Here is an 11,915-nt window from a genome sequence, read left to right on the forward strand (position 1 = left end):
CCCCCCATGACCCCAGAGTATGGAGCCCAAAGTCGGCTTGGTTCCTGAGTAATGCCCGGTCAAAAACAGCATCCCACCTGTAACTTATTTGACGGTGCCCCTGTGAGCAGTTGGTGGACATTATGATTTTATGCAAATTATGCATAATTAATGGCTGTCATGTACATCAGTGTGTGGAGCTGTGTCCCCTGAGTGGTGTACAGTAGGTTTCACCTATAAATTAACATTTTCAGATAATCAGACCCAAGGTTCCTGAGGATCCACTTTCTCCAACCCAAGGTTCCTGAGAATCCACCCGCTGAAAATTTCTAAGTCAAAAACAGCATCCCACCTGTAACTTATTTGACGGTGCCCCTGTGAGCAGTTGGTGGACAGTATGATTTTATGCAAATTATGCATAATTTATGGATGTAATGTACATCAGTGTGGGGGGGTGTGTCCCCTGAGTGGTGTACAGTAGGTTTTGCCTCATAAAATAACTGTAATTATAAAATATGACCCATTAATGTACTGTCCGGGGGAAGCCTATAGGGGCTCTGTCAAATAAGTTACAGGAGGGCTCTAAACTTTGAACGGCTATAACTCAGGGGCCCGGCGGCCTAGCGACACCAAACTCGGGTCAAAGTAAGGTCCCGAGGGGCCCTCTCCAACGGGCCATGGCCCGTGCTTCTAGCGCCCCCTAAGGCCGAGATACGGGGGCCAACAGGAAAGGGTGCAATTCAGAAGGAAGGGTCCCAGAGGCTCGGGACTCTGGGGTCTGAGAGGGCCCCTGGGGGACCCTCACCACCCCGAAGGACGACCCGCTGGGACTCGTACTTTCCGAGATATCGACCGTTTTGTCCAAAAGTCCCCTATGTATAACTGGGTGTATCTTGGGAGTTAAGCCGAGTTGGAGCTCCAAACTCCGGGCAAAAGAAGGGCCCTTAGGGCCCCTTCAGACCCCACCGTCCCCAGCTCCTGGGCCTTTCCATTTCCGAGATACGGCCACTTCCGGTCCAGCTTTGACCGGGTGTATCTCAAAAACCAAACGGACCTGGAGGTCCATACTCCGGGGTTGGGTAGGCACCCATGGGGCCCCCATGACCCCAGAGTATGGAGCCCAAAGTCGGCTTGGTTCCTGAGTAATGCCCGGTCAAAAACAGCATCCCACCTGCAACTTATTTGACGGTGCCCCTGTGAGCAGTTGGTGGACAGTATGATTTTATTCAAATTATACATAATTAATGGCTGTAATGTACATCAGTGTGTGGTGCTGTGTCCCCTGAGTGGTGTACAGTAGGTTTCACCTATAAATTAACATTTTCAGATAATCAGACCCAAGGTTCCCGAGGATCCACTTTCTCCAACCCAAGGTTCCTGAGAATCCACCCGCTGAAAATTTCTAAGTCAAAAACAGCATCCCACCTGTAACTTATTTGACGGTGCCCCTGTGAGCAGTTGGTGGACAGTATGATTTTATGCAAATTATGCATAATTAATGGCTGTGATGTACATCAGTGTATGGAGCTGTGTCCCCTGAGTGGTGTACAGTAGGTTTCACCTATAAATTAACATTTTCAGATAATCAGACCCAAGGTTCCTGAGGATCCACTTTCTCCAACCCAAGGTTCCTGAGAATCCACCCGCTGAAAATTTCTAAGTCAAAAACAGCATCCCACCTGCAACTTATTTGACGGTGCCCCTGTGAGCAGTTGGTGGACAGTATGATTTTATGCAAATTATGCATAATTAATGGCTGTAATGTACATCAGTGTGTGGAGCTGTGTCCCCTGAGTGGTGTACAGTAGGTTTGACCACAAATATGCACTTTATTTATGAAATATGACCTTTTAATGCAATGTCCACCGGGAGCCTACAGGGGCTCCGTCAAATAAGTTACAGATTGGCTCCAAACTTTGAACGGCTATAACTCGGGGGCCCGGCCACCTAGCGACACCAAACTCGGGTCAAAGTAAGGTCCTGAGGGGCCCTCTCCAACGGGCCCTGGCCCGTGCTTCTAGCGCCCCCACAGGCCGAGATACGGGGGCCAACAGGAAAGTGTGTAATTCAGAAGGAAGGGCCCCAGATGCTCAGGACTCTGGGGTCTGAGAGGGCCCCTGGGGGACCCTCATCACCCCGAAGGACGACCCTCTGGGACTCGTACTTTCCGAGATATCGACCTTTTTGTCCAAAAGTCCCCTATGTATAACCGGGTGTATCTTGGGAGTTAAGCCGAGTTTGAGCTTCAAACTCCGGACAGGAGGAGGGCCCCTAGGGCCCCTTCAGAGCCCACCGTCTCCAGCTCCTGGGCCTTTCTGTTTCCGAGATACGGCCACTTCCTGTCCAGCTTTGACGGGGTTTATCTCGAAAACCAAGCCGACTTGGAGGTCCATACTCCGGGGTTGGGTAGGCACCCATGGGCCCCCCATGACCCCAGAGTATGGAGCCCAAAGTCGGCTTGGTTCATGAGTAATACCCGGTCAAAGATGGGACTTTGACCGGGTGTATCTCGAAAACCAAGCCGATTTGGAGGTCCATACTCCGGGGTTGGGTAGGCACCCATGGGCCCCCCATGACCCCAGAGTATGGAGCCCAAAGTCGGCTTGGTTCCTGAGTAATGCCCGGTCAAAGATGGGACTTTGACCGGGTGTATCTCGAAAACCAAGCCGACTTGGAAGTCCATACTCCGGGGTTGGGTAGGCACCCATGGGCCCCCCATGACCCCAGAGTATGGAGCCCAAAGTCGGCTTGGTTCCTGAGTAATGCCCGGTCAAAAACAGCATCCCACCTGTAACTTAATAAGCTACTCACTGGACTTCACCACATGTGATGAAATCCCCCATTCTTTACAGGGATTCACCCGCTGAAAATTTCTAAGTCAAAAACAGCATCCCACCTGTAACTTATTTGACGGTGCCCCTGTGAGCAGTTGGTGGACAGTATGATTTTATGCAAATTATGCATAATTAATGGCTGTGATGTACATCAGTGTATGGAGCTGTGTCCCCTGAGTGGTGTACAGTAGGTTTCACCTATAAATTAACATTTTCAGATAATCAGACCCAAGGTTCCTGAGGATCCACTTTCTCCAACCCAAGGTTCCTGAGAATCCACCCGCTGAAAATTTCTAAGTCAAAAACAGCATCCCACCTGCAACTTATTTGACGGTGCCCCTGTGAGCAGTTGGTGGACAGTATGATTTTATGCAAATTATGCATAATTAATGGCTGTAATGTACATCAGTGTGTGGAGCTGTGTCCCCTGAGTGGTGTACAGTAGGTTTCACCTATAAATTAACATTTTCAGATAATCAGACCCAAGGTTCCTGAGGATCCACTTTCTCCAACCCAAGGTTCCTGAGGATCCACCCGCTGAAAATTTCTAAGTCAAAAACAGCATCCCACCTGCAACTTATTTGACGGAGCCCCTGTGAGCAGTTCGTGGACAGTATGATTTTATGCAAATTATGCATAATTAATGGCTGTAATGTTCATCAGTGTGTAGAGCTGTGTCCCCTGAGTGGTGTACAGTAGGTTTGACCACAAATATGCACTTTATTTATGAAATATGACCTTTTAATGCAATGTCCACCGGGAGCCTACAGGGGCTCCGTCAAATAAGTTACAGATGGGCTCCAAACTTTGAACGGCTATAACTCGGGGGCCCGGCCACCTAGCGACACCAAACTCGGGTCAAAGTAAGGTCCTGAGGGGCCCTCTCCAACGGGCCCTGGCCCGTGCTTCTAGCGCCCCCACAGGCCGAGATACGGGGGCCAACAGGAAAGTGTGTAATTCAGAAGGAAGGGCCCCAGATGCTCAGGACTCTGGGGTCTGAGAGGGCCCCTGGGGGACCCTCATCACCCCGAAGGACGACCCTCTGGGACTCGTACTTTCCGAGATATCGACCTTTTTGTCCAAAAGTCCCCTATGTATAACCGGGTGTATCTTGGGAGTTAAGCCGAGTTTGAGCTTCAAACTCCGGACAGGAGGAGGGCCCCTAGGGCCCCTTCAGAGCCCACCGTCTCCAGCTCCTGGGCCTTTCCGTTTCCGAGATACGGCCACTTCCTGTCCAGCTTTGACGGGGTTTATCTCGAAAACCAAGCCGACTTGGAGGTCCATACTCCGGGGTTGGGTAGGCACCCATGGGCCCCCCATGACCCCAGAGTATGGAGCCCAAAGTCGGCTTGGTTCATGAGTAATACCCGGTCAAAGATGGGACTTTGACCGGGTGTATCTCGAAAACCAAGCCGATTTGGAGGTCCATACTCCGGGGTTGGGTAGGCACCCATGGGCCCCCCATGACCCCAGAGTATGGAGCCCAAAGTCGGCTTGGTTCCTGAGTAATGCCCGGTCAAATATGGGACTTTGACCGGGTGTATCTCGAAAACCAAGCCGACTTGGAAGTCCATACTCCGGGGTTGGGTAGGCACCCATGGGCCCCCCATGACCCCAGAGTATGGAGCCCAAAGTCGGCTTGGTTCCTGAGTAATGCCCGGTCAAAAACAGCATCCCACCTGTAACTTAATAAGCTACTCACTGGACTTCACCACATGTGATGAAATCCCCCATTCTTTACAGGGATTCACCCGCTGAAAATTTCTAAGTCAAAAACAGCATCCCACCTGTAACTTATTTGACGGTGCCCCTGTGAGCAGTTGGTGGACATTATGATTTTATGCAAATTATACATAATTAATGGCTGTAATGTACATCAGTGTGTGGTGCTGTGTCCCCTGAGTGGTGTACAGTAGGTTTCACCTCATAAATTAACATTTTCAGATAATCAGACCCAAGGTTCCCGAGGATCCACTTTCTCCAACCCAAGGTTCCTGAGGATCCACCCGCTGAAAATTTCTAAGTCAAAAACAGCATCCCACCTGTAACTTATTTGACGGTGCCCCTGTGAGCAGTTGGTGGACAGTATGATTTTATGCAAATTATGCATAATTAATGGCTGTGATGTACATCAGTGTATGGAGCTGTGTCCCCTGAGTGGTGTACAGTAGGTTTCACCTATAAATTAACATTTTCAGATAATCAGACCCAAGGTTCCTGAGGATCCACTTTCTCCAACCCAAGGTTCCTGAGAATCCACCCGCTGAAAATTTCTAAGTCAAAAACAGCATCCCACCTGCAACTTATTTGACGGTGCCCCTGTGAGCAGTTGGTGGACAGTATGATTTTATGCAAATTATGCATAATTAATGGCTGTAATGTACATCAGTGTGTGGAGCTGTGTCCCCTGAGTGGTGTACAGTAGGTTTCACCTATAAATTAACATTTTCAGATAATCAGACCCAAGGTTCCTGAGGATCCACTTTCTCCAACCCAAGGTTCCTGAGGATCCACCCGCTGAAAATTTCTAAGTCAAAAACAGCATCCCACCTGCAACTTATTTGACGGAGCCCCTGTGAGCAGTTCGTGGACAGTATGATTTTATGCAAATTATGCATAATTAATGGCTGTAATGTTCATCAGTGTGTAGAGCTGTGTCCCCTGAGTGGTGTACAGTAGGTTTGACCACAAATATGCACTTTATTTATGAAATATGACCTTTTAATGCAATGTCCACCGGGAGCCTACAGGGGCTCCGTCAAATAAGTTACAGATTGGCTCCAAACTTTGAACGGCTATAACTCGGGGGCCCGGCCACCTAGCGACACCAAACTCGGGTCAAAGTAAGGTCCTGAGGGGCCCTCTCCAACGGGCCCTGGCCCGTGCTTCTAGCGCCCCCACAGGCCGAGATACGGGGGCCAACAGGAAAGTGTGTAATTCAGAAGGAAGGGCCCCAGATGCTCAGGACTCTGGGGTCTGAGAGGGCCCCTGGGGGACCCTCATCACCCCGAAGGACGACCCTCTGGGACTCGTACTTTCCGAGATATCGACCTTTTTGTCCAAAAGTCCCCTATGTATAACCGGGTGTATCTTGGGAGTTAAGCCGAGTTGGAGCTCCAAACTCCGGGCATAAGGAGGGCCTTTAGGGCCCCTTCAGACCCCACCGTCCCCAGCTCCTGGGCCTTTCCGTTTCCGAGATACGGCCACTTCCGGTCCAGCTTTGACCGGGTGTATCTCGAAAACCAAGCCGACTTGGAGGTCCATACTCCGGGGTTGGGTAGGCACCCATGGGCCCCCCATGACCCAGGAGTATGGAGCCCAAAGTCGGCTTGGTTCCTGAGTAATGCCCGGTCAAAGATGGGACTTTGACCAGGTGTATCTTGGAAACCAAGCCGACTTGGAGGTCCATACTCCGGGGTTGGGTAGGCACCCATGGGCCCCCCCATGACCCCAGATTATGGAGCCCAAAGTCGGCTTGGTTCCTGAGTAATGCCCGGTCAAAAACAGCATCCCACCTGTAACCTATTTGACAGGGACAGTTACATTTTATGCAAAAAATCTCGAAGACCACCCTTCCAAAAAATTTGAAACTCTGGTCGATTGTAGGTCTCGAGAGGGCCTATCCAATGAGCCCACCCCCGTCCCCGTGGGCGGTCGGGCCAGGGAGTTACGCCCGGTCAAAGGCGCACCTTTTTCGGCTCATAACTCGAGAGCCCCTCGCTCTATATTCTCCAAACTCTAATCGATTTGTGTGCTGCACGAGCCCTTTCGAAAGAGCCCAGCCAGGAGGTCCAACTCGCCGGGGCCCCCGAGTTACGGCCGTTCAAAGTCCCGGTTCCCAGCGAGCGGCGGTCCTGTAGGGGGCGTCCTCGAGGCCCGCCACTCTCGCGTTCGGGCAAGGGTCCCCGCGGGACCTCCTCACCCGATTTTGAGCTCTCTGAGTTTTCGCATTCCCGAGATATAAGCGATTTTCTTCTGAGCTCGTGACGTCACCGGCGGCCGCCATTTTGACGCGCGCCCGGTTGTTTTCGGCTAATATCTCCGCGAAAACAGCACCAAAAATCATGAAACTGGTATCTTTATTTTCAGGTCAACTAGACGGTTCCAAAGAGCTCGGTGCTCGCCGGATCCGTTGAGTTTCCGCCGAGATATTTGCGTTTTTCACATTCGTTTGGCTGTATCTCGGGCCCCCGGGGGGCTCCGAGGTCGTGGGTGGGCTCGTTGGAAAGGTATTGTCCCGTTCTAAACTCGATAAAAATTTGGCGTTGATTGGACGTGATCTCGCCGAGTTATTGGCGTTTAAATCAGTTTTCATTGGGTTACCGTCCTTCTAACTGCATGTTCTCGTAGATGGGTAAGCCCGCGGGCGGGCCGTCCTACTTTAAACCCGGCTCGGATTTCCTGGCCCCGCAGTTGTCTCCTGGGCCTGTGGCTTGACTCTGGGTCTAATGTTGACGTCCAAGTGACATAAAAAGTGAACGTTCAAAAGACGTCCAATGAAGAGTCAGCTTGAACGTCTTTTCTAGACGTCTTTTGAACGTTAACTATGGACGTCCAAGTGACATAAAAAGTGAACGTTCAGAAGACGTCCACTGATGAGCCAGAATGAAAGTTTTTGCAACGTCTTTTTTAGACGTCTTTTTGACGTTCACTGTTTACGTCCAAGTGACATAAAACGTAAACGTTCAAAAGACGTCCACTGAAGAGCCAGAACGAACGTCTTTTTTAGACGTCTTTTCAACGTTAACTATGGACGTCCAAATGACATAAAAAGTAAACGTTCAGAAGACGTCCACTGAGGAGCCAGAATGAACGTTTTTGCAACGTCTTTTTAACGTTCACTATTGACGTACACATTGAACTTTTTAAATTATCATTATTGACGTCCAACATCTTGACAGGGTTCTAAATAAAAAAGTCATTTCAATGTCACCTACAAATGTCTTGAGGGCATTCACACAATTGACACATTTCTTGATTTCAGATGTCACAAATCAACTGTATTATTTTAATTGTTAATGAGGCCTGTCTTATCCTCTACTCCTATTATCTTTATTAAACCATGTTTTGGTCATCAGACCTTCATCAGTTTACAAGGTTGGATGACCACATGGTATACAATAAAACTCACTCGAGTCATAGTGAAAGCAGTGTGCACTACTGCTTTAAAATTGTAAATAAATGACCTATCCCCGCCCCTGATATGCAAATACATTTTAGTATCCTTATTGGAAATAAATGACATCTGATCTATTAAAAAGGACAAAAATATAAATAAATAGTTTGAAATGCCAATATTTTATTTTTTTACATCTTTAATGATTTAAAAAAAAAATCTGAACAGGCTGATTACTAAAACAAATTTGAAACAATGAACAAAGCAAGTGAACAAAAATATATAGAATTTTCCCTTAACTACACAAAATTTCACCACCCCTGTATGCCCTCCCCCTCCCATTCTTCTCAGCGCTGAACAGGCTGATAAATAAATACAATTAATTTAATTATTTAAACGGCAAGTGAACAAAACAATTAAAACAAACATGTAAATAGGAAAGAGTTATTTTGTCACTTATTTGGATTAGTATGCTAGCTGCAACCATTTACATCCAGTCTTTGTGCTAAGCTAGGCTAGCGGTGGGTGCGTCAAACAGACTTATAGCACGCACGGAGATGAAAAAGGTATGTATGGACTTATCTAACTCTGGGGGATAAGGTGAATAAGCTAAAGTCCCAAAAAGTCGGAGTGTTCCTTTAAAGAGAGGGTGTAACATTCCTGACATGTTAGAAAAATAATAACCTATAACAAGTTCTGACTTATATACCACAGAATAATATTTATAAATTAAATGGTGCATAAAATTATATCACTTCTAGATTGTGCATACCAGGGAGTCAAAGGCATCTTTATCTTTGAGGCGTTCCTCCTCTCTTTTAAACTCGTCCATCGTTTCTAGCTGCTCGATGTGGGCAGACGACAGGGGAGGCTCGCTTCTCCCCAGCCTTCTCACCTCGAGGTGGATGTCAACTAGCTTTGTCAAAACTTTTTTTTGAAATTCTGAAAACAAAAAGTACCACATATGTAAAAGTCTACATGTCGGTTTAAACTGCTGACAAGAAGCCAATTAGAAAATTATGCTAGTGTTATCCTTAAACAGATGTTCAAAGTTAGACCTGCTAATGCTGTATGTCCTGTTCAATTCATTTTTATAGTTTTTGATACCAGCTCTAACACTTCAGTACTTACTTGCCATGAACATTGGAAATCGTAGGTCACTACAAGGCCCTGTACTGGCTTCATGTGCAGAGGATTGCTCTGAGAAAGACCTCCCAGAGGATCTTTGGATGGGCGTGTCATAATCTGAAAGACGAAATGTGTCTATTACATTATTGTTCGTAATATGAACATTGCTCTTGTAGCAAGTTGTGTGCCTCTGCTGTACTCAGCAGTCAGTGCAAAAAGACCAATATACTTTTAGCCATGATGATACTTGATAGAGAATAAATTAAGGTCAACCATGAAGCTAAGAATCTTAAAACCAGTTGTTAAAAATATGCACTATGACATGGCTGCTACTTTAGAACATTTACACTCTTGCCACGGTGAATTGCATTCGGAGGAATACCTTCTTTAGACAAATCGCTGTGCCTGGACTGCTTGTGTCCCATCTGGTGGCTCTGCCTGGACCCGTGGCTCTGATAATTGAATTTTAAACAATATTACTAACAGTCAATACATTTTAATGTGGTTTATAGTGAAAACGGTAATTGTCCCATCCCTATTCCGGAGTGTTAACAACTTAGGGTTAACTAATAATTGTTGCAAACTGGTACTACCAACAACATTAGTGTATTCCTGGAACTGGGCCTTAATGTATTTGAGATTCATAATAGTGGTTTCAATACTGACCAAAATAATTGTTATTGATTTTTTACATAATCGAGCAGCCCTAGTTTGTGCTCAAACCAAACTAGTTCCTAGTACAATTGATTTAGTTTGAGGAACAACATACGATAAAGGTTTTCTGCTTCAACATAAACTTACCTCTTTTTCTGTCTTTATTGCTTCAACCTAAAAAAGAGATAAAGAAGAATATTTCAAATTCTACAACTATTTTATATACAGAAATATACAGATCAGGGGCCGTATTAAAAAAAATATCTTATGACTAAAAATGTGCCAATTTAGGATAAACTCTTAAAATTAATGGGCATATCAGTCCAACATTTAAGACTTTTTCTAAGAGTATTTCAGCACATCTTAGCTAAGAGGACACAGTTAATTCTCATACTGTATTTTCAGAAACTTTGGGAATATTTATTCTCTCCCCAAATTCGTCACTAATAAAACACAATAAAAAAATAATTTAATGGGCAAGATTTTGTTTATAATATAAATGTTTTGCCATTTTATTAAAGTTTTCACATATAAGTCAAAAAAATTAAAATTTTAACAATAGTTCAAGCGTAATCTTTCTTTGTAAAAATATACGTTTTATCATCATACATATTTCAAAGGATTTGAATTGGAACAAACACTAACATCAGTTGATAATTCAACATAAAGTTACCTACTTTATTTTTGACAAAATACTATATATTTAGTCTAGTTTACAGTAAAAAATGTATGATCTATCCAAAACTATTTGTCTATTTTTGACAAATATGTTTAACGTTAGACAATTTTCGTTTACTAGTTTTGGATAGATTATAAAATTTTTTTTAGAGCATATAACGTTACATTTTAATTTGCAGTTATACGTTGCTTACAAATACATATAAAATCACGACATTTAAATATTTAAACACTAATTTTGCTGTTTTTCAGACATTATTTCATATAGCGATTAGAACAATTTAGCACATACATAAGAATAACTTACTATTCACAGCTGGATCCAATTCTCCTCGAAGTGAAAATAATCCACTTCTGAGGTCGATTTTTCCAAGATTAACATTCTTATATCGTCACAAGACGACATAAAGTACATAAATCTGATTAAATTTGATATGTTTTATCGAGCTGATGTGGACATTGACAGGTTTTCATGGATTGCCTCAGAACATTTGCTTGAAAAGCGCGTGCTCTTCACGTGTTCACATATTAACGTTAGGCCTACAATTAACGTTAGCAGATGAGAGAACGACAGACATCTCTCTTTTTATACAGATTACATAAACAGAAAATATTTATATTAGTTTTGAATTCGATCATTTAAAAATAGACACTTATATTATAAAGATATATGCCTCTGTTTGCTGAGTTTTGTTTAAGATTAGACACGTGCTCCAGAAAAAAAGTTAACGGAGGGTCAGAATTATGTTTAAGCACAAAGTTTTGTTTCGATAAATTTGTAATTTTTTCTCACATACAAGTCTGTAACTTATGCAACGCCGGCGCGTTTGTCGACCCCGCGCAAAATGCCTACGTTTTAAGAAGTATTTCAAGGTATTAAGAGGCGTGACTTAATTCACTTCATCTGATGTCAACTGAATAACATATCAAATTAATGTTTTTTTTTGTACCTACCTGATTTTGTTCAATAAAAGCAGAGTCTCTGGATATCACCGTGTCTGCAGCCTCGCTTGATACCTTTCAGGTGACGTTGGCGGTGTTGGCGTATATCGTGGCGATTCTTCTTCTTTGGTTTTTTCCTCTAACGGTTGTCGCAAAATGGTCGCAAACTATGGTCGCAAACTGTTTTAGTCAGTGCGCCACGCGGCGCCACGATGCCACCGTGCCACCCCCAGTTTATGAATGATCATGCTTATGCTATTGTTATTATTATGAAGAAAATAATAATTTTCATAATAATATTTTCTTAATATATTTATATATATACAGTTTTATATATTTTACAGGTCAAAAGTTTTAGATCGATACATTTTTTTATGTTTTTAAAATAAGTCTTTTCTGCTCACCAAGACTGCATTTATTTTATAAAAAAAAAAAAAATAAATAAAAAAAGCATCAGTCACTTCAGTGTCACATGATTCAGAAATCATTATAATATGCTGATGAATGCTCAAAAAACATTCATTATTATTTTAAATGTTGAAAACAGTTGTGTACAATTTTTTTTCCAAATTCTTTGATGAATA

The 11,915-nt window shown here is 44.2% G+C and overlaps 1 long non-coding RNA gene across 2 annotated transcripts; it reads right to left on the bottom strand.

Moving 5' to 3' along the window:
- Positions 1 to 8,532: 8,532 nt before the first annotated feature.
- LOC307009427 lies at positions 8,533 to 11,453 on the bottom strand. 2 transcript variants are annotated; one of them, XR_013800029.1, is made up of 5 exons: positions 11,344 to 11,453; positions 9,859 to 9,885; positions 9,440 to 9,509; positions 9,065 to 9,174; positions 8,533 to 8,871 (listed from the first exon to the last, which is right to left on the bottom strand). It is a non-coding gene; the product is annotated as an uncharacterized lncRNA (long non-coding RNA). The 2 variants fall into 2 exon arrangements; XR_013800030.1 differs by having other exon boundaries at positions 9,061 to 9,174.
- Between the last annotated feature and the right edge of the window lie 462 nt (positions 11,454 to 11,915).

The sequence above is a fragment of the Phoxinus phoxinus genome (assembly GCF_949152265.1).
Source record: "Phoxinus phoxinus genome assembly, chromosome: 13".
NCBI classification, from domain to species: domain Eukaryota; kingdom Metazoa; phylum Chordata; class Actinopteri; order Cypriniformes; family Leuciscidae; genus Phoxinus; species Phoxinus phoxinus.